Genomic DNA, 26095 nt, shown 5'->3' on the forward strand with positions numbered 1-26095 from the left:
AACCCGTGCACTGGCTTCCACCGAGTGTCGGTATTTTGGTTTGACTAGAGTGTCTATAGCACTGTATAGAGTGCTGTAGGCCTGGTGGCTGTTTGCTAAGGCACGGGGCCACCGGGCTGCGGGGACTCAGCATGTCCGCGAAAGGTGGGTGTCTCACCGCCAGCGGGGATTCGGCCGTCCCAGCAGCTGGAGACGCACTTGCACTGAAGTTCCTATTCACAGGACCGCCCCTGGCCGGGCACAGCGTGCCCCCCACGAAACCCTCCCGAAGTTCTTCCTAGTTTTTGGAAGCACTACGGTGAACAACGGTCTCCACTTGGGGCTCTGCTCTGAGAATACGGGCATCTGCCACTCTGTTCGATTTGTGCTTCAGGATTACACAAGTACGTTCCTGGTGAGAACGAGAGTCTGGAAGGAAACTGGACGTAACGTGAAGGCCCCGGGGACCCAACAAACGGAAAGAGCACTTGGAAACACGTCAACAGGGAGACGGGCCGGTGTGGGGACGGGGCCACTTTGCAAAGCGGAACACCCGGCTGCCCAGGCCGCTACAGACGACCAGGGCATCTTCCCTGTTGCACATGTGTGTGTGTGGTGGTGGTGGGGGGGGGGCACCGAGAGCGTCCAGCCAGTCCCCACCGTCCTCCCCCGGCAGGACCAGCAGGTCTCAGGACCTCGACCACCCACCCCAGGCCCATAAACCTCCCTTCCGGAATCTCCAGTGGGAAGGGTGAGGAAATGGTTGGAAGGCTAAGATCACTCAAGGCTGGCACTCCCCCTACATCCCAGCTCTTCGACATCCTGTAATCTGACCCCTCAAGCACGCTCCCTGGGGGGACACTGGGGGCGTGACCCCAAGGTTCTCCCCACTCAGCAACTTCTCTTCTTAATAGCACCCTTAATAATTTGGGAAGTCGACAAGGGCCAAATTAACACCAGAGACGACCTACACAAAGCTGACCCGAAGGAAATAAGCATGACCCCCTCTTCTTCAGAGTTTTGAGGGCCCCGGGCAGCCTTCTTGCCCTGGAACACGCAATCAGAATCAAGAGAGACTTAAACCGGACTCATGTTTGAGAACTCCAATATGTTTTTTTTTTAATTAAAAAAAAAAAAAATTTTTTTACGTTTATTTATTTTTGAGACAGAGAGAGATAGAGCATGAACGGGGGAGGGGCAGAGAGAGAGGGAGACACAGAAACTGAAACAGGCTCCAGGCTCCCAGCTGTCAGCACAGAGCCTGACGCGGGGCTTGAACCCACAAACTGCGAGATCATGACCTGAGCTGAAGTCGGACGCTTAGCCGACTGAGCCACCCAGGCGCCCTTCCAATGTTTGGAGAAGAAAAGAACATCTACATTAAACGTTTTGCATCAACCAACGACAGTGCGATTGGATCACTGTAATTCCCAGACAACGACAGGATTTATTTACAAAAGTGTCACAATACGTGGGAAGCAATATAGTCTGGTCATGACACACAGGCACGAAAATATTAAGCTTTTTTTTCTCCAACCCCACTGGTGTTTCTCTGTGTCCGTATTTATAACCTCGTTGAGAGACAACCCCAAGTCTAAATTTGAGGCACTTCCTGAACGGGAGGCCACCGCTCGCGGCCCTCTACCCCTGCGGGGGTCTGGGCTGGTCCTAGATCTGTACCGGTCCTGGATGTGGGCAGGTGCTGTACCTCTCACGCAGGACACCGGCTTCTGGGGCCCCGTGTGGTCTCTCCAGACTAGGGCTGCTGTCCACCTGCTGGGCCTGCCCACCTTGGTCTGCAAGTGCCTGGAGGGCCCCGTAAGAGAACTCTCCTCTGCCCCCCGCTGCAGAATTCGGCAATTGCTCTGGACATTCTGCTCCTGCCCAGTTGTTCTTACCCTTCTGCCCGCTCCATGGGACACACTCTTTCCTCCAAAACCTCAGAGCAGTAAGCACTGGCCAGGCGATGGAGACACAGAGAGGAGCTGAGCAGCTCTCCAGGAGCTCCCAGCCAAGCCAGGGAGACACGCGTGTGACGGCTAGATCGCAACACAGTTAGATGACAGCAGAACCTCTCGGTTTCTTTTTTCCTTACTTTCACTGTTCATCTCCCCATCACACTCAAAGCTCCATGAAGATGGACGGTGTTGGTTTCGTTCTGTCTCCTCCCCTCCTAGCACATAGTAGGTGTTCGATGCGTACTCGTCCGACAGACAAATACTTCGCACACTTGTCATTCTTTGTGCTTATGTCACAAGTATTTCTCAGTCTAATTACATCCTCTTCGGTTTATTTCCATTTTTCTTTAATATTTATTTACCTTTGAGAGAGAAACAGAGAGAGACAGAGCATAAGCAGGGGAGGGGGAGAGATAGAGGGAGACACAGAATCCGAAGCAGGCTCCGGGCTCTGAGCTGTCAGCACAGAGGGGCTCGAACTCACGAACCACGAGATCATGACCTGAGCCAAAGTCAGACGCTTAACCGACTGAGCCGCCCAGGCGCCCCTGAGTAAACGTCAGTTTTAATGACATCATTTTATTTCCTCTGTATTTTCCAAAGTGGCCTCAAGATAGGAATCGCTTAAAGCGTCTTTCTGAAATACAGATTCCTGGGCACCACCGCAGCCCGACCGCACCAGGATTTCCCAGGGACGGGGCCCCAATCTGCAGGACGAGCCACATAGCAAGTGCCTGAGTGGCTGTCATCATCATCAGGGAAATTCCAAATTCTAACAGATTTATCAGGGATTAATTTAACCTGCTTCTAAATTGGGTGATTTCTAGAAAACCTGCTTTTGGGTGGACGGTAGGATTTCTGTTGAGTGTGTCACAGGTGTATTTCTGGGCCAAAGGCTGCACACGGCTTCCAGCTGGGAAGCCGCCTGCTGCTCTTGGCCTCCCCCAGGGCCTCCCTTGCCATCCGGGGTCTCTGCCCATCTTGTAGGTGACTCTGTATCTCATCTTGTTTCCTGCTGCTTTGATTCTGGCTGAGACTGAACGTCTTCCTGTGTTTGATTACTAATCACATTTTCTCCTCTGAGAATTTTCTTTTTCTTTTTTAATTTTAAAAAATTTTTTAATGTTTGTTTATTTTTGAGAGAGAGAGACAGAGAGAGAGAGCAGGGGAGGGGCAGAGAGAGAAGGAGACCCAGAATCTGAAGCAGGCTCCGGGCTCTGAGCTGTCAGCACAGAGCCTGACGCAGGGCTCGAACCCATGAACCATGAGATCATGACCTGAGCCGAAGTCAGAAGTTCAACCAACTGAGCCACCCAGGTGCCCCAACTTGAGTTATTTTCAAACACAGGAGCTGCACAGGCACACGGACTCACACACACACCTTATCCTCCTCTCCTCTGTCACTCCTCCTGTCTCTCCATGGAGAATATTTAAGTGTCTGCAGGCTGGCGGTCAGGGCTGGAGTCACAGGCATTGGGGGTAGGCGTTGGCAGCAGTAATAATGACAAAGGCCAGAGCCCCGAGGACCACATAGGAAGAAAGTACGAAAGAGAAGAAGTGGGAAACTGAGGCCCCAGGGCTCCATCATGCAGAGGCTGGGCACAGGGAGCTGGCCTGGGAGGCTGGCCGGAGATGTAGGAGGCAGGCCAGCAGCCTTGGTGTCCCGGGACACCGACAGGGGAAGGTGTGCAGAAGACGGGGTTCCAGGAAGAGGCCCTGTCCAAGAGCGGGCAGGCCTTTGCTTTTTCTTCTGCTTGTTCCACGGTTTGCTTGGTAGGTTTCGCATTTAACGTTTATTTTGAGGGGGGCAGAGAGACAGGGAGAGAGAGGGTGCAGAGCTGTCAGCACAGAGCCACACGCGGGGCTCGATCCCACAAACTGAGATCGTGACCCGAGCCGAAGTCAGACGCTCAACCGACTGAGCCGCCCGGGCGCCCGGTGGGTTTCGCATTTAACCGCCCGACCCGTCTGAGGTCCGCGGGGACGCGGCGCGGGGGGTGAGCCCCGACCGCCTCCAGCCTCCAGCCTCCAGACGAAGGGGCGCTGGGGCATCTGCCTTTTGGTTTCCGGGTGAATCCGCAGCTCCAAGTCCGGCTTCTCCCTCCCAGGTGTGCGACGTGGGGCCGCTGCTCCCCGCCGGCCTGCGGTGCCCAGGCTCGCTCTCACCACGGCTGCCGGGGCTCTGACACGGGCACATTCGGACCGGCGCACGGTAAGCGCTCAGTCAGTGCGGCAGACAGCAGCGTGAGGCTCCACGGCAGGCTCCAAGGCACGGCTGGTGGCGCGGGCCGGCATCCGGGGGAGGCGCGGGGCCGAACGGGGTCCCCGGGGGACTCACGACGCCTCCCCCTGCGCCGAGCGGGCCGAAGGCCTGAAGTGCTTCCTCGGCTCCCGAGTGGCTGCCAACAGACGCTTGTCTGTGCATCCCGGCAGCCGTGAGCAGAGTGCGCAAAACCAGCGACGCGACCAGCCGCTCCAGCCTGCCGGACCCCGCATCCAGCCATAGGACCCAACAACCAGCCGCCGGACCCCCGCACCCAGCCGCCGGACCCCGCAACCAGCCATAGGACCCAACAACCAGCCGCCGGACCCCCGCACCCAGCCGCCGGACCCCGCAACCAGCCGCCGAAACCCACATCCAGCCGCCGGACCCCACACCCCGCCGCCGGACCCCCGTACCCAGCCTGCCGGACCCCACACCCAGCCACAGGACCCCACAACCAGCTGCCGAACCCCGCATCCAGCCGCCGGACCCCGCAACCAGCCGCCCCACCCCGCAACCAGGCACAGGACCCCGCAACCAGGCGCAGGACCCCGCAACCAGCCGCAAGATGCCACAACCAGCCCCTCGACCCCCGCAACCAGCTGGCTCCTGCCCACGGGGCCCCACCTCCAGACCCCGAAGTCTTTGCCTCTCCCCAGCCACAGTAGACAGCCCGGGGAAGAAATCTCCCAGACCCTCCCGTGGGCAGCTGTCGTCACGTCTGCAGACTGGCTCCCAGGCCTCCCCTGGGGTACACAGATGTTCCCACAGCTGTCTTACACCTGCACGTACATCACCCCGTGTTGCCGTGTCGGTACTCCCCAGTGGCACCGGTAGTGGACGATCTCCCTGAATAGCTTCCCCATGTCTGTCTTAACACGTCCTCCTTTCGGGCACTGGGTTGTTTTTGTTTGTGTGTTTTCCCCAATGTCAGATATACGGCAGTGCCCTGGGTTCTTCAATCCTGCCGAACTCTCCCCCTTTATCTTCCTCGGAGACGTTCTAAGGAAATGATCAAAGCAAAGCCACACTCAGATCAGGCAAGACCGTTCCCCCGGCCCCTTCTGGCCGCGTCCCTCCCCACGTGATGACGAGTCCCCAAAGGAGCCTGCCCACTTCAAGTCCACAGCCCTTCTTCCAGGGACCTGGGACCCTCCCAGGAGCCCCTGCCCCAGCGGCCCCCAGCTCATCTCCAGATGTGCGTTCTGGATCTCTCCTCCCGAGGTCCATTCTCACCAGCAGTAGGCACAGACGTGGACGTGAGGGGTGGCCGAGGCGCCCTGGGTCAGCGGACCGAGTCTGCACGTGGGAGCCGGGCTGCCCACACGCAGCCACACGAGGTCGCTCCCGATGCCAGGTGACCCAGGAGCCGGGGACAGGATGGGCCTGGGGGCCAGAGTCTGAGAACTTCACACCCGAGCCTGGCCTTCTAAGTGCTGCGCAAGTCTGTCAGGAGGGAGGGCGGAACACGTCTCATTTGACAGTTGGTAAGCCTGCTTCTGACTCCAGACTGCGGAAGCACCTGGCGGGTGAGGCCCCGTCTCACTGGGGACCCTGGGCGTCCGCGGGGGTCCTGGCTCGGAGCCCGTCACCGTGTTTGCTGGCTCTGGCCCTTCTGCACCGCCACGCTGCTCTTCCCGCAAAGCACGCCGGGTTACGATCTGCGCGTGTGCTGGGCAGCGGGGGTCCCAGGTGTCTATTCGGCAGGTGCGGAGCGATCCGCCAACACTGTCTTACGCTGCATTTCCCTCAGCACCTGCAAGAATAATAATAAAACCACCCTGCATCGAGCCCTTACTGTATGCCAGGCACTGCGATAGAACACTCGGCGTTTTCTCACTTACTCCTCCCTGCGACCCTCCGAAGTAGGCACGTGTAGGCTCCCTGTTCTAGAGGTGAGGACAGTCAGAGGAATACTCAGTGCAGAAGACCTGCCTGCGCGGTTCCTTCTACCCCATTCGGACCCTCCTTTCTGCCTCTTGCTCTCCCCCCGGCCCCCACTCCCAACCCCTGAAACCTCCACGGATGCCTGGACGCGCCGTGTGGAGGGAACCGACGCCGTGTGCCGCCCTGCATCTGTTCTCTGTTGAAGCCCACCTACTCACACCCTGCTTTGGAGACCCCGTCTGCGTTCCCAGTGACACCACTTTGCCCCCCGGGCCTTCTTGCTGACCAGGAGACACTGGGCGCGCGGGGCTCATCGGCGGGAAAAGCGCGCCTCCTGTCGGTGTTGGGTTCATGGGCTCGTGGATGACACCAAAACAGACAAAAGCGTTTGTATGGTTTGCAGACGTTGATGAAAAGTCACAAAGCGGGTCAAAGGGGGGCGGGCTACAGCCGCAGCCTCCGGGTCCCTTCGGACCGCGAGCACCAGGCCCAGGACTCCAGGAGCACTTCCCAAACACGAGGTTACACATCACGCTTCTGTGCAGCCCTCCTAGCGCCCCTCAGACACCCTCAGGGTCCTGCTGTGCGCACCGGGGTTCTGGTACCCTCCACACTCACCAGCCCGTCTCTTTCCTCGTCCTTCGGCCCCCAGACGCTTTAACCTCTCTGCACAGCGGGGCCGTGGCCTGTGACCCGCACCAGGCGCACGCGGTCAGCTCCCATGGGGCAGGTGGAGGCTGCTCGGAGAACTTCCCCTGAGTAACAGCTGAGGGAGCGACACTGCGGCTCCGTGGCTCGCAGCCACGCCGTCTGGCCACGTGCGGCCACGTAAGGTTCGCCAACAGTCCACGCAGTCAAAAACGCAGGGCCTGTGTCGCGCTGGCCGCCTCTCAGGTGCTCGACGACCCCCACAGCGGACAGCATACATCGCGGGACATTTCCGTCACCCCAGAGAGTGCCCTCAGACAGTTCTGGTGTGTTAGGTGACTCCACGCCTCTCCCAGACAATCGGCCTCTCGTCGTAGTCCCGTTACTCCGTCCTTGCGATTTATGAAGGGAAAGTCCTGCGTCTCGCGCCATCAATCGTCTTTATTTACGCAGGGCTGGGAAGGGGCCAAGAGCGGACGGTCAGCGAGCAGCGTGTGAGAACCACGAACGCCTGCCCGGAGGACGGGTGCTCCTGGAGCAAACGCGTCTCCTGCCGATTCCGGAACGCTCTTTGTCGGACCGCGTTTGCTCAGACCTTTGCGAGTGTGCCGCGTTTCTGTCCCTGGGGCTTGAGGCTGAGCTCCGCTCCGCAGTCCGAGAGGCGGAGAGATCTCTCCGCCTCCGCCCCCTGAGCCGGGGAGGGCTGTGCTCTGACGCTGCCCGACTCCCCCGCTTCCACTTTGGAAACGACAAGCCGTGGTGGTGTGTGTGCTCGGGCCACCCTTGGGGCAATGACTGACTCTCAGTAAACATTCCAGGCGGCCCACGGCCTTCCGGACGGCAGCTTCTGCGAATGGAAGACTTCACGTGGAGAAAGCTCTTGCAACTCCGCTCGAGAGCAGATACCGCGGAAGCCAAGAAGGGCCACAGTCTCAGGCTGGACAAGTGAAGAGGAACGGCCACCTCCTGAGAGCATCTCACTCTGCTTGGGCATCGGGAAGAGCACACCGTAGGCGTGGCGGGGGCACGCTGGGGGGGCCCTGGGGGGGCCTCCCGTCCTGAGGAAGGGGGCAAAGCCGGTGAGGAACCATCGTCCCGGCTGCAACAACCACCTTCGAGGAGGCGTCTCCGGACAGAGGAATGAGGACCCAAGATACACCAACCACCAAGCTGAGACGACGACCAGGAGGATCTCACCCAATAAAGATGGAACGTGGCAGCAAAGGATTTATCTAGCAGCAAAAACGTTGTCAGAGTGAGTACGTAAGAGTTTCTGACCTCTACGGGCTCACTATAAGGCGGCCAGCACGACCAGAATATTGAAAGCAAGACTGTCAATGCTCACGAACGATGAGGGGTGAGTAGGAGTGGCTGACAGGGCCCTCTGCGCCTGGGCTCGTCAGCTGCACCCGCACAACACTGGACCCCAGGGCCGCCCTCCGGGGACCACCGGGAGACGGGGTCGGAGGACCGGGAGACGGGCGCCGGGCGTGCTGGGTCTGGAGAAGGAGTTTCAGGAGTACCGATGCATCTCTGCCAGTCTTTTAGGGTCCCTTCTAGAGGAGAGAGTAGATAAGCAATTCTATTTACACGGCTAATTGTTTGAAGGGTGCTGAGCAGAGAAAAGACACACTCCCACTCTCTTCTCAGCGCCCAGCGCGCCATACCGGGGGCGGGGGGGTGCGGGGGGCACTGCTTATTAAATATCAGGCTCAGGGGCACGCAGCTTATAAGTGGCAGAGCTGGGACTCAAACCTGCACCTGCCTGACGCCCGAGTCCCCTTCCTCCGGGAAGTCCCCCTGACTATGCCAGGAGCCCCCCGACGTCTGACCTTTCCTGTCAGGTCGCTCCCTGTGAACTCTTCTCCTCGCACCCCAAAGAACCCACACGGTTTCGACTTTTGTCTGTGCCCGCAACACTAGCTGACCCCCGCCCAGCCCCCACGGCCACCTCTTCGCCCCCGCGTGCCGCTGGGCTGCCCGTTCTGGCTCACGTTCCTGAGAACGACTGAGCGGATCAACCGGCCTGGCCCGAACACCCACCAGCCTCAGGGTGGGGTGGGGGCGCCCGGAAAACACCAATGTGAACCGAGAAGTACCCGCAAGTCATCATCGGACCGTTCGACAGCGGGCGCCACACTCGGGGGGCCGGCACTCCGTCCCCGACTTCCTGGGAAAAACAGGTAAAGACCCCAACGAACGGCTTCGGGTGTGGTGGGTGCCGCGGTGGAAGCAGGGGTGGGGGGCAGCGGGGTCTGCGGGCACGTCAAGGACGGCGTCCGGAGGAACACGAGGGGCAGGCCACGTGGGGCAGACTCCCTTGGGACACGGAGCGTGCGGAACCCCGGGCACGGAGCCTGCACTCCTCAGACGTGTCGACACGCGGGGCTGGCTGCTGCTGGTGGTGACGGCAAAGGTCAAACTGTCGGCCAACAAGGGGCGTGGGGAAGGAGAGGGGACGGGCATTCAGCGTGGGGCTCGCGCTCGGGCTTGCTACTCGTTACGCTTGCTCGTTGGAACAAGGGCACAGACGCTGTGGGGAGGGAACTGCGACGGTGCCTGTTGATCGGCCGTGGCAGGGACACCCTCCGATCCGGTGACCCTCCTCCAGGACCGTGTCCTACGGAAGTGCCGGTCGCTCACCTCACTGCTCACGCCCTCGTTAATTTGTCTCTAACAGCAGAACACTGGAGACCATCTGATGCCTTCTGATAAGGGGTGACTTGACAAATTACCAACGATCCACACAGTGGACCAGGACAGAGCGGATAAGAAAGGAATGAATTAAATATACATGTATCAACGCGGAAAGATAACCACGATAGACTGAGGTTTCTTCAGTTGTAGGTTAGGATACATACAGGATCATCTCACTGCGTCTGTGTGCGTGTGCGTGTGTGTTTGCCCAGGGAAAGGTCTGGAAGTGTAGGTCTGACTCCACATAAGGGTTCACTGTGCACTGGGAAGGGGAGAAGAGGAGAAACAGGAGATTTTCACTGTTTACTGCACTAGCTTCTGAACTGCTTAAAAGGTCTGCATCACACATGAAAACCTCTGTAATTTAAACATTTTTGAATGATGGGGCGCCTGGGCGGCTCAGTCGGTTGAGTGTCCGTCGGCCCAGGTCATGATCTCGCAGTTCAGTTTGTGAGTTCGAGCCCCGTGTCAGGCTCTGTGGTGACAGCTCGGAGCCTGGAGCCTGCTTTGGATTCTGTGTCTCCCTCTCTCTCTCTGCCCTTCTTCCACTCGTGCTCTGTCTCTCTCTCTCTCTCTCAGAAATAAACAAACATTAAAAATCTGTTTTAATTTTTTTTTTTTTAATTTTTTTTTCAACGTTTTTTATTTATTTTTGGGACAGAGAGAGACAGAGCATGAACGGGGGAGGGGCAGAGAGAGAGGGAGACACAGAATTGGAAACAGGCTCCAGGCTCCGAGCCGTCAGCCCAGAGCCTGACGTGGGGCTCGAACTCACGGACCGCGAGATCGTGACCTGGCTGAAGTCGGACGCTTAACAGACTGCGCCACCCAGGCGCCCCAAAATCTGTTTTAATTTTAAGGGGCTCCTGGGTGGCTCAGTCAGTTGAGCGTCCGACTTCGGCTCAGGTCATGATCTCATGGTTCGTGGGTTCGAGCCCCGCGTCGGGCTCTGTGCTGACAGTTCAGAGCCTGGAGCCTGCTTCCGATTCTGTGTCTCCATCTCTCTCTACCCTTCCCCCACTTATGGTCTCTCTCTCTCTCTCTCTCTCTCAAAAATAAACATTAATTTTTTTTTTAATTTGTCTTAATTTTTGAATGAAACGATTACCAAGAAGACATTGGCCTATAATTAGATGAAGTAAAATCTAATTAAATACCTGCTCCACTCCTTCTCCACAGGGCCCCCAACCAAAGGGACACATGTGCAGGCAGGAGCCACAGCAGGTGAGGCCACGCTCTGGTACCTCCCGCTGCTGGCCTGCAGTGAGTGGTGAGTGGGCCAAAGCCTGAAGTTTTAGGCCCCAAGATCCCCACCCTGAGAGATCTGATCGTCCTACTTAGGAACTGCGTCTGATCCCTTTCCTGGCCTGGGTCCATGCCACCGACTGTGTTCAAGCACACACACACACACACTCACATGTACGCACATGCATACACACCCATCCACGTGCACACACGTGTGCATGCACACGCACACATCCCACGTGCTGAGCAGGAGTCTCCCTGTGTCTCTGGCCCGTATCATTCTTGGGGCCCTGGTTCCCCCTTCTGACGCCGCACACGGACCCCTATTGGCATCGGCGTCTAGAACCCCAGCATTACTGAAACGTGCAAAGGACAGGGGCGCTCGCGCTATGCCAAGCACACGCCTCGTGACCCGCCCGGCACCGGTCACTACCTGTCTCCACCCCGTAAGAAGTGCCCAGGCATCTCCCGACAACACCGTATCTTCGGTTTCCTCCCGCAAGCACCCGGGCCTCCTTAGCGTGGGCCTGGGACTCCTTCGGCCCCGCCTGTGTAGGAGGGCCCTGTCTGCTGGAGCCCTCGGGGCTAAATGGGAGGGGTCAGTGGAAGCACACTTGGGACCAATTAGGAAATGTCCACGTTAGTCTTCGTGTGTCTACTTCATTCACTCTTAACTCTCCTGCGTCAACGCCTCCTGTCCGTGTCATGGCCTCTTTCTAGATCCGTCTCTGCTCTGGAACTGTTTTTAGCGAATAATTCAGCAGGACCCTTCAAAGCACACAAAGAAGAAAGGCCTGAAAACCACCAGTGGCTTAAGTCACCTATCTCATTAGAACTTCAATCTAGTTCCAAAGTCGGCCCGGCTGACGGGAGCTCAAAGCCTCACTGAGTATTTATTTGTTCACGACGTTGACACCGCCCCCCCCTCCCCGCACGGGCTCTCAGAAGCTTGGGCTGCAGCTCTCAGAATTCACACCCTTCTAGAGCCACCTCTGAAGCAAACTGGCGGGTCTGAAATGTGGCCAAAGGGGGAAATGACTACAAAGGCTTCTGAGCAGCCCAAACGAAACACAGTTCACCCACAGGAGCATTTTCCTCACCCATATTCAAAGGCAAGCCTCTCGGTCCACCTCACTCGGAGCCCCTGTGCTCTTACTCAACATGCAGCTCCAACACAATCAGAGGTAGGGTTTCTAAACTCATAGCAGATCAGAAGGAACAAACTAGAAGCGGACGGAGGAATGTGCCAACGGCACAGGCTGGAAAGTGGCACCCAACGTGCCGGAAAGTCCCGACGGGAAAGATCGTGAACGAGGAGTCAGTGCGAAATCTGGGCCATCACGTTACAAGACAAATAGCCTTGCATCCCTCAAGGTCTTGAGGGCTCATTACAGGACCATACCATGCATCGATCCGGTCTTTCACCAAGTCCCTCCTCTACGTCAGGCTCTTTGCGAGCACATTAGTTAGCCATTGCTTTGGCCACTAGTTGCAAGGACCCCAAACAAAAGCGGTTGAACCAAGCCTGGCGGGGCGGGGGGGGGGGGGGGGGGAGGCAGTTTCTTCAACATAACAGGAAACCCGGAGGTAGGGAGTCCAAGACTGGGGTGGCTCTTGATTTCATCGGTAACCTTCTATCTTTCTTGTTCACCATTCTTAGCACGTGGCTTCCAGCCTCAAAGTCACCTCGTGATCACAAGATGGCTGCTACAATTCCAGTCATCACATCTAAATTCCAGTCATCAGGGAGGAGGAAAGGGAAGTGTTGGGGGCAGGGAGGCATACTTCCCATCTGAATTGACCTCTTTGAAACAGCTCTCATGGAAGGTTTACCTAATCTTGCTCATATCTCACTGACTGTTTCAATGTGCAAGGAGAAGGGGGGAAAGGAAGGGTCCCAGGAAAGCCCCCGACAGCGCGGAGGTTCTGGGAGAAAGGAAGAAAACGAGAAAGAGGTGTCAGCAAGACAATCCTGACAGCCGGGCCCCACGGCTGATGTGGGGAGTCAGACACAACTCTGCCTTCAAGGAGCTCAGCCTTCAGGGAGAATCATTTCCTTCCAAAATGGTTAAAATAATAATTATGTCCCGAGACACAGACTTTCATCTCGATGAACAGACTCCGTAATTTAGGGCAACACTTTCCCAGAAGATTCTAGACTGCAGAGAATTTTGCTGAGTTTGTTTGTTGGTTTGCATTCCATAAGAATTACATTTCTGTCCACGAAGTCCGCTTGGGCCCTGCTCCCATCCACCAGCATTTATATTCCTCACAGGTCCGTGGCAAGACACGAGAGAGGTTACCGCTCACAGCAAATGCCCACGGAGTGTCTCGGGCAGGAGGCGCAGGAGGCGTTGTCCTGTCTGTCCTCGCCCGTCCCCCTCAGGCCTGTCCCAGTAGAATCCAGGCTGCGGGTACCACGGCCGTGGCTCTTCCTCCGTGGCACCTGTGTTAAGGGAGGAATCTGCCCCAAGACAGGAGATCACGCATTACGTGGCTGCAACTGCACACACGGGAGGGGACGCACTTTTCTACCCTGTTGTGAGCAAATCTGACGTTTTCTTCGCTCAAGTGAATGTGGTAAAGTCCGATGGTTTTCTGCCTCAGGGGAGCGGGTGGATTTTCAGCTGGTTTCTTCTATCTGTGTGCCGGCCAGCGATGGCGATTTACCCCGAGTCCGCCAGGAAAGGAGGAGAGCCACTCAGACTCCTCCCCGAGCCCGACCCGCGGGGCCAGCAGGCACCCACTCTGGCACCTTTCACCTCTGCTGCTCGCGGGCCCTGTCTGTGCTCGCGCTGCTGTGTAGGGCCAGCCTGCAGGCTTGGTGACGGGTGGGAGGGTCAGGGTGCGGGTGGCCCCGAGAGGGGGTGGAGCACCCCACACGGCCTCGGGGAGCACGAGCAGGGTCCAACCAGAGGCCCAGCCACCGCGTGCCCGGCCCCGTGGTCACCCACCCAGCCGAGAACATCCCTTCTGCCGGCGCTAACCAGGCACGAGGACCTGTCCATTCAAGTCCCTGCCCTCATGGAGGGGAGAAGTACAAAGTCCAAGGGGGGCGGAGGGGGAGCTCCAGGAGAAGCCCCTAGTAGGGGTGATGGGAACAGAGGTTTTTCTGGAAGAGCGTCGCCAGAACAGAGCTCCAGGGGAGGGTCAGGGTAGGCGGGGCAGGGAGCGAGGCTGGCAGGGGCCCCCTAAGTCCTTCTGAGGCCCCCCTGAGGCCCTGAGCAAGGCTGGCGGGGGCCCCCTGAGCCCCCCAGCGAGGCCCCCTGAGGCCCTGAGCAAGGCTGGCGGGGGCCCCCTGAGCCCCCCCGAGCCCCTGAGCGAGGCTGGCAGGGGCCCCCTGAGCCCCCCAGCGAGGCTGGTGGGGGCCCCCTGAGCCCCCCCTGAGCCCAGCTGGCGGGGGCAGGTGTGAGGTGAGGCTGGGGAAGGCGGCAGCCAGGGTGACGGGGCTGCCCTGCAAGGGGGTGGGCCACACACGGGGACGGGCAGGGGTCTACGTGGCCGGGTGGAGGGTGGCTTGGCGAGGGCAGTGTGGGCACTGGCCCCGTGGCGGGGACACAGGCTGCCGGAGATACGAACTCCCGCCAGGGAGGCTGGGACAGGAGGACAGCCTGCTTCCGGGACTGGGTGGGCTCATCCCAGTCTCGTCCCGCTGGGAGGAGGGCAAGTTCAGAGTCTGACTGCGGGTGAGGTCCAAAGGATGAGCCATGGAGCCTCCCCCGACCAGCTCCGGGGCACGAGGGCCCGGCGGCGCCCACGGCAGGTGCCACCTCTCCTGCTGCACCCACAGGCCTGCCCCGGGGACGGTACGTGGGAGCGTCCCCTGGAGACCACGACGTGCCTCCAGAGGGGACATTTTGACGGAGGCCCGTCACCACTGGCAGCGGGGACACGTCACGTGCACACACGTGTGTTTTCAGAGCAGCCTGATGGGCACGGGGCAGGGGCAGTCGGCTCCCCGTGACCCACAGGGCATCGGGGGGTCACACGTGGCCAGTGGCTTTGCTCCCGCTGAGCCGGCCAGTTAGTGGCAGACACGGAACCGCGCTCTAGGTCTTCTGGTTCCTGCGCCGGGACCCGTGGTTACGGGGGGGCAGGTGAAGGCTCTGACCCCAGCCCCACGGCTCACCGACCTCCCCGAGCCCCTGCTCGGTGGTCTGTGGATGGAGGAGTGCGACGTCACCTGCTCGCGGGGACGCGGGGACGCAGGGACGAGGCTCCAGTGGGGTCACACAAACCCGCGGCGTACTTGACACAGTGCCCGGCACGCGGAGCCACGCCGCAACCGTGGGCACTTAGGGCGACCGCGGGCCCATCCATGGCGAGTGTGAGCGCGGGACGTGGGGCCCGGACATCGGGGAGCCGGTCCACGGAACGTGGACTTCCACGGGGTGTTTTTCTTCGCCCCAGCATCCAAAGACCCGAGTTCATCCTCCCTCCTGAGCTCAACGCGAGCGAGGGTCTGGCCCCCAACTGGGGCCGCGGAAGCGTTTAACGCCCACCCTCCTGGTGGGCTCAGCGACGCGCGGCCCACACTCCCCGGCCCCGGGAGTCAGACCCTGTGGAGTCAGGCCCGGGAGTGGGGCCCACGCTGCCCTCTGCAGAGCCAGCGCTAAGGCGAGCGGAAGATCTGACTCAGCTCAGCCTCCCCATCCGTGTCCTCGGTCACATGTTTGTGGTCGGGACCACAGGCCCCAGTGACAATGACGTTTAGCCGTGAGCAACACAGCAGACAACCCCTCCGTTCCCTTTCTGGTGGGGTCCCGTAGGATTTCTTGAAATCCTGTTCGTGTGGTTGTGACGGACCAGACTCCATCAGTCGTGCAGTTCAAATGCGGACTTCTCTTTGAAAAACAAACAAACAAACAAAAAAAACCTGCCACAATTCAAAGTGAACTCTGTTTCTATAAAAAGGAAAAAAAAATAGTACTTTTTCAAAAAACCATAGCCCAAACTGGAACATTTAAATATGAGGCCGATATATAAATATGCACGCCCTCTCATAAAAATAGAGCAGTTGAGGCTTGTGTCTTTTCCCATTGCTGAATGTCACTGAAACCCCCCCTGCCTAAAGCCATCCTGTGGTGAGTAACCCCGACTCAACACGGGTCACACCTCCCCCTGGCCGCAGCGGACAATTTTCCATGGTGGCGGGGCGGGGGGGGGGGGGGGGGGGGGGGCGGGGGGGAGCAGAGCTCAGAGCTGCCCGAGGAGCTCAGGGGCCACGGCTGGCTGCTGGGGAGTTACCCCCAAGGGCGTGTTTCTGTTACCTGGTGGGGAGGGGCACTGCCGACAGCCCAAGCCGAGCCGGAGGCCGGGCGGTGTCCTGGCGGGGACGGGCCAAGGGGCCACGGCCGCGTTCCCTCGGGGGGCAGCGTAGTGCAGGGGGCTGCTCCAGGTGGGGGCTAAGGAGGCACCCTCCCCCCCACTTGCAAGGAAGTGGCCGCACCCCGCAGGGGAAGGCTCGGACTCCGGTCCTCTGCCGACTCCACCTGTCCAAGTCCCTGTGCAGTGACGAGGAGGAGTGAATGACTCCTGCTCAGAGCCACCGGGCGGCCACGGGAGAGGGCTGGACCTGCTCTGGGCCCCGGGCAGCTGAGGCACGTTTCGCTGTGAAAACAGAGAGCTGAGAACAGGACCAGGGATGAAAAAAAGCGAAGGGAGCAGCTCGCCCCACGAGGAAAGTGAGGAAACACACAGGGCGCGGACGCGGGATTGTCAAAGGGCCGGGAGACCGACTGAGAGAGCCCCCGTAGCCGGAGCGCCAACAACCTGAGCAACAAAGTCAGTGAAGCAGTATCGGATGAGACGCCGGGGCGCAAAATAAATACCGCTGAGTCCATCCTGCTATCAATAAGTGATGGGATAAAGCAATACTTTATTGAGAAGAGAAAAGAGAAAAGAGAAAAAGAGAAGAGACAAGTGTCCCACGCGGAAGGACTGCAAACGCTTCGTGTGCGTTCCCTGCCCTCAGGCAGGTGGACAGGACCCTCGGCCCCAGGCCCCTGATGGCGGCTGCGTGCTCCCCCCTCAGACACCACGGCGGGCGGAGGGGCAGGAAGGAGCGACTTCCCAGGGCAGCCTGACAGCTCTCCTCGGCCAGGTGGCCCGGCCAGGGTCGGCAGCCCGTGTGCCACTAACACCAATGGCATCTGAAGACAGTGCGACGGTGCCCGTGACCTTCCTCGCAGAGCCCAGAGCCCTGGTCTGATGGTGCATAATGCGTCCGGTAGATTCCGACAGAGGGGCATATGCTGCAAAAGAGCGGACCCGCCGAGCCCACCAAAAACAAGGAGAGTCCGGGGAACTGTCACCACCAGGAGGAGCCTGAGGAGACCCGAGGACTAAGGACTGTAATGTGGTGTCCTGGATGGGGTTCCGGAGCAGAGAAGAGACGCTAGGGGAAAACCTGCCAGTAAACTTGGACTTGAGTCAACAATAACGTGCCAGAATTGTTCCACGAATTCTAACAAATGTACCGCGATGGTGAGGTAAGCCGGTGATGATCAGAAGGGACAGTCTGTGGGGCAGCAGGGGAGTGCCCGGGAGCTCTCCATTCTGTTCACTCACTTCTGTAAATACAAAACCATTCCGTTAAAAAAAAAAAAAATGCAGTGCCTTAATTTAACAAGGAAGGTAGAGGAGGAGGACAAAAGAGCATTCTTGGGGCGCCTGGGGGCTCAGTCAGTTAAGTGTCTGACTTCGGCTCAGGTCATGGTCTCAAGGTTCATGAGTTTGAGCCCCGTGTCGGGCTCTGGGCTGACAGCTCGGAGCCTGGAGCCTGCTTTGGATTCTGTGTCTCCCTCTCTCTCTGCCCCTCCCCAGCTCACGATCTCTCTCTCTCTCTCTCTCTCTCTCTCTCTCTCTCTCTCTCTTAAAAATAAATAAACATTTAAAAAAACAAAAACAAAGAAGAGAGAATCCTTAGTGCCTCCATGAAGGGTTGGCCTGAGGGAGGGCATGGTCAGCACACAAGGTGGGGGGACCCCGCTGGGGGCAATGAGGCACCCTCACACTCCGAGGCTTGTGGGGAAGTGAGCAAACTCCCGGGGGGAGTCCAGGAAAGGAGCCCACGCAGCGACCCAAGTGCACACCGTGTCGGTGCCCCTCGTGTACAACGTCAACCTGCGAGATGGGGAATTCCTGGCTCGTTAAACTCGACTGTGTAAAGGAAGACAATTTCTTTGCTATTTATAACCACAGTAGCCTTCTGAGGAAGAGGCAGCCAGTCCTGTAAAGACCCTCTGTTCTCCAGCCACTTCTACGGCTGCAGATACGCAGGAGCGGCGTTGAGAAGGGGTGACCGGGAGAGAGAGGGAAGCGAATCAGCAAAGTGGTTGAGGTCGAGGGCTGCGTGGGCCGAAGGGCTGAAGGGCCGGGGACAGCCCTCCTGGCAGGTTGGCCAACGGGAACGTCACAGGGGAGGCTGTAAGTTGTCCGCGTGCGGCCCCCTGCAGGAACCGCTGGGTGGCCCACAGCTCCCCGAAGAAGCTCTGCTAACACGTGACGGCCCGGGACGTCCTGGGCTGCGCCACTGGCAGACAAACCAGGCTACGTGTGTGCCTGGAGATCACTCGGCTGGGGATATGGGAGCACCTGCGGGGCACAGAGTGGGAGACGGCGCTTCGGTCGGCGTGGGCAGCTGGCTGTGGGGAGGGAGGCCCCCTCGGGGTCTCGGGCGTCTGGGGAGCGTGGAGACTTCCACGTGTCCTTCCTGGAGGGTCTGCGTGGAACGGGCGTGGGAGCCTGTGTGTCCTAGGGGATGCCAGGGGCCAGGAGAGGCTCGCAGAGGTGACCCGGTCCCTGCGACCAGCGGGGACCAGGTGCACCAGGTCCGAGGAAGCGCGCCCAGGGCCCCCCCGGGGAAGACAGGTGCCCGGAGCTCGCGGACACTCGAGTTCTCGACACAGGGGCTGCGCGGCCCAGGCCCTCAGCACACCTGGTTCCTCCCACAGGACAGCTGGCCCCGAAGAGCACGCCAGCCCACGGGGCCACGCCGTGCCCTCCATCCGGGGGTGCGTGGGCCCTGCTGCGCACAGTCGTGTCTCCTGGGTGACCACGAGCACAGCAGCCACTCATGAGCACCCTAGGAAAACAGCTGTTTGTCTCCTTCCCGGCGGGTACTCGGGCCTGGAAATCAGTGCGCGGGTCCGCGGAGCGTGTGCGTGCTGGCGGGCCGGGAGTGGCACGCAGGGGAGGCAGCCACAGCCCTACCTGCGGTCTCCGCCCCGCCCGCGCCTCCCTGCCTGGCTCAGAACGACCCGCACAGGCCAGGCTTTCACAGAGAGCTGGCGGGGGTGGGAGACGCAGGGCCGCACACCCACCGATGCTCCCGCGGAGGGAGACTCATCTGGCGGTGGGGTGAAGGCCGGCAGGGGGGCTCTGGGGAGGAGGGGGTCGTGGAGCCTCCCGGCTGGGCTCCAGGGGCTGGAGGCAGGACAAGGAGGCTGAGGAGGCTCAGGGCCACCTGGGTGGGGAGGGAAGGAAAGAGGGCAGGGCTTAGGGGAGAGGGTCCCCGGGGGGCTGAGAAAGGGGGCATCTGGGGCGCTCGGAGCCAAGGACAAATCCAGGTGTGGTCTCGCCAGCCCTGGACACGCCCCATGGGCCAGTATCTGGGTCGCCCTGACGCTCAGGCCCCGTCTCCTCTCCAGTAGGACACTCTCCGGCTCCCTCTCATGGCTGCACGGGACGCCTGGCCAGGACCTGGTTCTGGGAGCCACAAGGTCACAAGTCAGCAGTCAGGCCCACTGAGGTCTCTCCCGAACCCTAATTCTGTCATCGCATATCTCACCTGGCCCTCAGGGAAACCGAACTGACAGTCAAAGCGAACCCTACAATAACCCTTCAAGAAGTGCCCCAACTTCCAACTCCCAAGCAAGGAGGGGCCCTGGGCTCCCACGTTGGCTGCTGGTGAGCACCGGCCCCCTGTCCCCTGCTCCAGGCGGGTCTCAGCAAGGCCACTTACAGCCCCTGTCCAGACCATCACCTGCACGCACAGCGGCCGCCCCAGCCCTCCACCCGGAGGGTCCACCAACCTGCACGCACAGTGCCCCTCCCAGCCCCCGACCCAGAGAGTCCCCACCAGCCCAATAACTCCACCTCATTACTCTTCCCAGGCCCAGGGTTCAGGCCACTTCCTTGCCTTCCCCATCCTGAAAACACAAAACCCTAACGGATCATCAGAAATTGACGGCTAGGGTTTTGCCGGCCATCGTCACCGCCCCCCAAAACCCAACCACTCACATTTGGATTTGAGTTAGCAATGAGGAAAGCTCAGGCAGGAGGGATACAATTGCTAGTGTCTGGCTACGATATATTCTAAATAATAAGTAACACGTAAGGTGTACCGATGTTAATGTTAACGTGTATGTAGCACAGAACGCATGATATATGGTGTCTAATAGGTAACATACAATATGTTATGTTTCTCAACAAACGGCCATGGCTGTTAGTATTATTGCTATTACTTTAATTCAAATTATCAAATACATTATACCACCTGTCTTCGCAATAAGTTGTCCTAGAACAAGAGGAATCGCACCTTGCTGTCCAGCCTACTACCGGGTGCCGCTGGGAAAGACGTTCCGCACGCGGATCAGCGAGTCCCGGCCAACCGAGGCATGCTTGGTCACCGCCCAGCCCAGCCCTCGCTCCCTCAGTGGGAGGGATGTGCGGGCACTGAAACCACAGCCCACAGGCCCGGTCCCGCTGGACGTCCCGGTCTCACGCCCCCACACGCCCCTGAAGCTCCACGGGTCCTAGAATTCCTCCAACGCTGTGGAGTGTGGGCACTGGGCACCACCTATTTCCTTAGATTTCAAGGGAAAACATCAAGACGTTCTCAGAAGCAAAAAAAAAAAAAAAAAAAGGGCAGGGAGGGTTAGAGACGACCCCAATCCTGAGGTTAGAAAAAGTACAGAGGAGATAAGAACATACGGATAAAATTCTGACCGCTGAGTGTCCATCAGTCCCGGCGGCGGGGGGGGGGGGGGGGGCGCAGAAGTGCCCCTGGAGCCCCGCCACTGACCTTGACTCAATAAGGAAATGGGGGCCCAGAGCTGAGGGCGGCGGGCACATCTCAGCCCCAGGAGCCTCGAGTCGCACGTGCTGTGTGGAGACCACCGACGTCCGTAAACACACTTGAACAGCACAACGTTGAAGGAAGGGCACTCTGGTGCCCAGACGTGTCCTGTGTTACTCCGCCAGTCCCCTGACACCACAACTTGGGGGGGGTTTCGCTCATTTCTCACCACCACATACAGTGCTGCCCAGACCCTAGCAAAAACATCTTTGCCCATCTTTACTTCCTTGGGACGGACTCCAAACGGAAACACCGGACAGGCACGTGGATCGCGCTAAATGTCAAAGCCTGCCGGGCTGCTACGTTCCTTTCCAGAAAGGGGGCATCTTCCAATCCCACCGGCGACAGGGAATATGCCTGCTTCTCCCCACTCTCATCAAATGGGGTTTCTCATTCCAGCATGCTTCCAGGGTCTTGCCAAGGTCAGTAAGGCACATACCCTTTGATACTCTAACCCCACTTTTCAGAAATTACCTGAAGGAAACATTCACACATGGGTGTGCCCATATGAACACAGACCCACAACGGAACGTCTGAGTGACAAGCAGAGTGCGCCGTAGGGTCCCTTGAGCTGTTGGCTACGTGGTTCCCCCGCCCCCCGCCCTGTCGGCCTGCGCCCGTCCCTGCCGAGGACAGCCTTAGTCCTCAGACAATTGCCAGTATTACGAGAATCCTAATGTTCTTCCCCACCCTCCAAACACCAGCGTCTCCCTGGAAGGCACCGGTGTTCCCTGGCCACGTCTGCTTTCCTGGGACAACCACCCTCAGAGCTTTGACTCTCCCTTCCCTGAGCTGGGCAGTCAGACCTGATCCCCAGCAAGTGGATCCTTCTTAAAAGTTTCTTTTTTTTTTAGAGAGAGAGAGAGAGAGAGAGAGAGAGAGAGAGCAAGCAGGGGAGGGGCAGAGGGGCAGAGAGAGAATCCCAAGCAGGCTCAACGGTCAGCGCAGAGCCCAACACGGGGCTTGAACTCACGACCCTGGGACCATGACCTGAGCCGAAATCAGGAGTTGGACGCTCAACCGACTGAGCCACCCAGGTACCCCCTTAAAAGCAACTTCTAACAGCTCACACCATGGCTCTAAGTCAGTAGAGCTTTCGAAGTCACCTCCAGGCAGCAAGGCTCTGGGCTCTCCGGCCCGTTCACCCTCCCCCGGCCCTCCTGCCTCCGTCCCCAAGACCCGCATCTCACGAGGGGGCATCCAGCCTGCAGACGAACCGCACCTGTGAACAGCCTCTGCCCCCCTCCTCCCCACCCAGACCCTGCCGCCCCCCTCCATCTGGGGAGAGACCTGGAATATTCAGAGAACGTGAGGATCTGAGGGATAGAGGGGAGGCGCCATGAATACAAGTTCATCTCTAGGGGGGCACCTGACCCTCCTTTCCAGAAATGATCTTCGTCCACTCAGCCCAGTTTCACGTTCGTTTCCTTATTCTGCCCGATATTCCCACAAGTGGGAGCCCATGTGGATGGGTCGCAGAAGGGCTACTTCCTTCCCGGGGATAAGGTGCCTGAGAATGAAACCCCTAGTTCAACTGGCTTTCTCTGCTGCAAGCCCTCAGCTGCCATCACATGGACTGAGGGCCGGGGAGGACGCGTGCGGGGTGGGACAGGGACAAGGGCCACCGTGTGTGGTCAGGGAGGCCCAGGCGGTAATGGGGGGTTAACGTTAAGCCTCTGGGACTGAGGGCAGGGGCCCCAGAAAGAAAGAAGCACACAGAGAGGGGGTCAAAACCCATTTTGCTCACATCAACACTTGACTTTGTGGGTCACATATGAACCCAGGATGGAAAAGGGGACCCTCCTCGTGTTCCTCTTCTCTGTCTTTCCTCTCGGCCCCCGACCCCACGTCTGTCTTTCCCCAGCTCTACTGAGGTATAACTGACACATAATGCCGTGTGAGTTGAAGGTGTGTGATATGAGGACTCGACAATACACACGTATTATAAAATCTTTGCCACAATAGGGGTAGTTAGCACATCCCTCACCTCAAATGATCTCCATTCTGTTGGGGTGGTGAGAACATTTCAAATCTACTCTCTTTGCCACTTTCGAGCACACAACACAGTAGCGTTCGTCCCCGTCACCATGCTGTGCGTTAGCTGCCCGGAACCTACTCATCTGACACTGGAAGCCGGTACCCTTTGACCCACGTCTTCTTATCTGCCCCCCGCCCCCAGCAGTGACCAATGATGAGTCCACTCTCTGCTTCGGGGAGTTCAGCACCTCTAGCTTCCACACACACATTCAATCCTACGGGATTTGTCTTTCTCTGCCTTATTCCCGGAAACTCAATGCCCTCGAAGTCCATCCACGTCGACAAATGGCAGGATCTCCTCCTTGATGACACAACAATAGGTAACATATCTCGCGTTTCTTCGCCCATCGGTTCCCGGGTGCACATGTAGGGTCCTTCCCTATCTTGTCTCCATATCTCAGCTACTGTAAACAGAGCTGCAACGGACATGGGGGTGCACACATTCTCTGCAATCAGTGCTTTCATTTTCTTCAAATAAACACCCAGAAGTGTGACTGCTGGATCATAAGGGCAGTTCTGTTTTTAATTTCTTGAGGCACCTGTGCTCCAGGGAGGCTGCCCCGGTTCGCGTTCCCACCCACAGCCAGGAGGCTCCCCTTTCTCCGCGTCCTCGCGTCCTCGCGTCCTCACCGGCACTTGCTGTCTCTTGTTTGGATTCTACCTTCCTAAGGGGTACAGGGTGACACCCCATTGTGGTTTCGATTTGCATTTCTCTGATTGGTGTTGTCGAGCACCTTTTCAGGCTTTTGTTGATCATCTGCATACTCTCTTTGGGAAAAGGTCTGTTCAGATCCTTTGCCCATTTTGAAGTCCGATGTTTATCTTTCCGCGATTGAGTTGTCGGAGTTCCTCATGTATTCTGGAAATCAACCTCTGATCAGATAGATGGTTTGCACACACTGTCTGCTGTTTGGTAGGCTGCCCTTTCGTTTCGTTGATGGTTTCCTTTGATGTGTAGGAACTTTCTAGTCTCACGAAGCAGCACTTACTTGGTTTTGCTTTTGTTTCACGTGTTTTTTGTGCCCTTTCCAAACCATCCTGGCCAAGACCAGGGTCAAGGAGCTTTCTTCCTATGTCTTCTTCTAGGAGTCTTACACTTTCGAGTCCTACATTTAACCCCTCAATCCAGTTCAAGTTAATTTTTTGTGAGTGGTATAGGACACCATGTTAACAGAATGAAAGATAAAGATCACACAATCATCTCGGTTGAAGCAGAAACAGCATTTGGCAAGACTGAACGTCCTTTCAGGATAAAAACTCTCAACAAAGTGGGTAGAGAAAGGACGCATCGGAGATCAGAGAGGAAGAAGGAAAATCATCTGTTTGCCGATGACGTGATCTTACGTGAGGAAAATCCTGAAGACTCTACCCAGTAACCGTCAGGACGGATAAATGCGGCGAAGCTGAGAGGGCACGACACCCACACACAACAATCAGCTGTGCTTCTACACACCAACAGTGAACTACCCGAAAAAGAAATAAAGAAACCAATGCCATTTACGACAGCACCAAAAACGATAACATCCTTAGGAACAAATTTAACCAAAAAGTGAGAGATCTTGGGGCACCTGGGTGCCTCAGTCGGCTGAGCATCAGACTCTTCGTTTCAGTCCAGGTTATGATCTCACGGTTTCATGGGTTCAGGCTCTGAGTCGGGCTCTGCGCTGATAGGGTGGAGCCTGCTTGGGATTCTCTCTCTCTCTCTCTCTCTCTCTCTCTCTCTCTCTCTCCCCCTCCCTCCCTCCCCCCCTCTCTCTCCTCTCTCTGCCCCTCCCTCATTGCACTGTCTCTGTCTCTATCAAAATAAATAATTAAACTTTAAAAACAAAAGTTAGAGATCTCTACACTGACCTCTGTAAGACAGTGATGAAAAAAACTGACAAAGACACAAATGGAAAGATATCCAGTCTACACGGACTGGAAGAGTTAATATCGTTAGAATGTCCATCCTACCCAATGTCACCTATAGACCCGATGCATCTCGATCAAAATCCCAGGGGCGCCTGGGTGGCTCAGTCGGTCGAGCGTCTTCAGCTCAGGTCATGATCTCGCGGTTTGTGAGTTCGAGCCCCGCGTCAGGCTCTGTGCTGACGGCTGGCTCAGGGCCTGGAGCCTGCTTGGGATTCTGTCTCCCTCTCTGCCCCCGTCCCGCTCACACTCTGTCTCTGTCTCTCTCAAACATAAATAAACATTAAAAAAAATTTTGTTTTTAAATTCCAATGGCATTTTCCGCACAAATAGAACAAACAATCCTAAAACCTCTATGGAACCACAGAAGACCCTGAAGCGTCACAAGCAGTCTTGAGAAGGTACCAAGCACGAGGCATCACACTTCCTGATTTCAAAATATATTACAAAGCTCTGGTAATCGAAATGGTAAGAACCTGGCACAGAAACAGACCCCTGGACCAGGGGACAGGATGGGGAGCCCGGAAAGAAACTCATGCCTGAGTGGCCACCTGATGCTTGTCAAGGAGCCAAGAATATTCGGGGCGGGGGGGGGGGGGGGGGGGGTTATTTGCATGCAAAAGAACGAGGCTGGACTCCAGTCTGGCTGGGTCTGAGAGAGACTGGGGTGGGGGCGGGGAGGCAGCCCTCACCCTCAGGGCTAGGGCGGTGGCCAGGGAACCCTCCAGAGATAAGCAGAGGGAGCCCCCAGCCCCCGACGAAGTGCTCTTTTCCCAAGTGGGGCGGGAGTGAGGGTTACACCATGCCTTTCATGCCTGGGATAGTTAAGCTACAGATTTAAAAAAAAAAGTTACAAAAGTTTTTTTTAATGTTTATATTTGAAGGAGAGAGAGAGAGCGCGCGCGAGCAGGAGAGGGGCAGAGAGAGAGAGAGAGAGAGAGCGCGCGAGGAAACAGACTCCAAAGCAGGCTCCTGTCAGCACAGAGCCCGACGCGGGGCTCGAACCCACAAACTGTGAGATCATGACCTGAGCCAAAGTCAGATGCTCAACTGAGCCACCCAGGGGCCCCCAGATTTTTTTATCATCATCACTATAAGCACTTGGTTCTTTCCTCACTGGCACAAAACGGGCTGGAGTCATTTGAATTCAGCTGTAAGGATGCGTTTCTGGAAGGGGAAACAGGAACCTTTTAGAACAGTGACCCCACTTAGTTTCAGAAGAGGAACCCGAGGTGCCGAGTTGAAACAATCTTCCACGGCCGCGCGGCTAATGACACACACAAAGCCTAGACTGCGCCCCGAGCCTGCCCGACCCGAGTCGGAGGTCCTGGCGCAACTGTGGCCTGTCGCGACCTCAGCACCGCCCTGACCACGGGGATCCCGTGGCCCTGC

General features: G+C 57.8%; 1 long non-coding RNA gene across 3 annotated transcripts in view; it reads right to left on the reverse strand.

Annotated features, from left to right (window-relative positions):
* Positions 1-1070: 1070 nt before the first annotated feature.
* The window catches only part of LOC131515933 (uncharacterized), a 31514-nt gene continuing 6489 nt past the window's right edge, over positions 1071-26095 (reverse strand). The window contains exons 3-5 of one of the 3 annotated variants that reach the window (XR_009263752.1): positions 5747-5956; positions 4993-5202; positions 1071-2299 (exon numbers count right to left, since the gene is read on the reverse strand). This is a non-coding gene — a long non-coding RNA (uncharacterized LOC131515933). Of the gene's footprint in view, positions 2300-4992; positions 5957-26095 lie in introns of all 3 variants that reach the window. The other 2 variants (XR_009263751.1, XR_009263750.1) reach the window with 2 other exon arrangements.

The sequence above is a fragment of the Neofelis nebulosa genome, chromosome 7 (assembly GCF_028018385.1).
Source record: "Neofelis nebulosa isolate mNeoNeb1 chromosome 7, mNeoNeb1.pri, whole genome shotgun sequence".
Classification (NCBI taxonomy): Eukaryota; Metazoa; Chordata; class Mammalia; order Carnivora; family Felidae; genus Neofelis; species Neofelis nebulosa.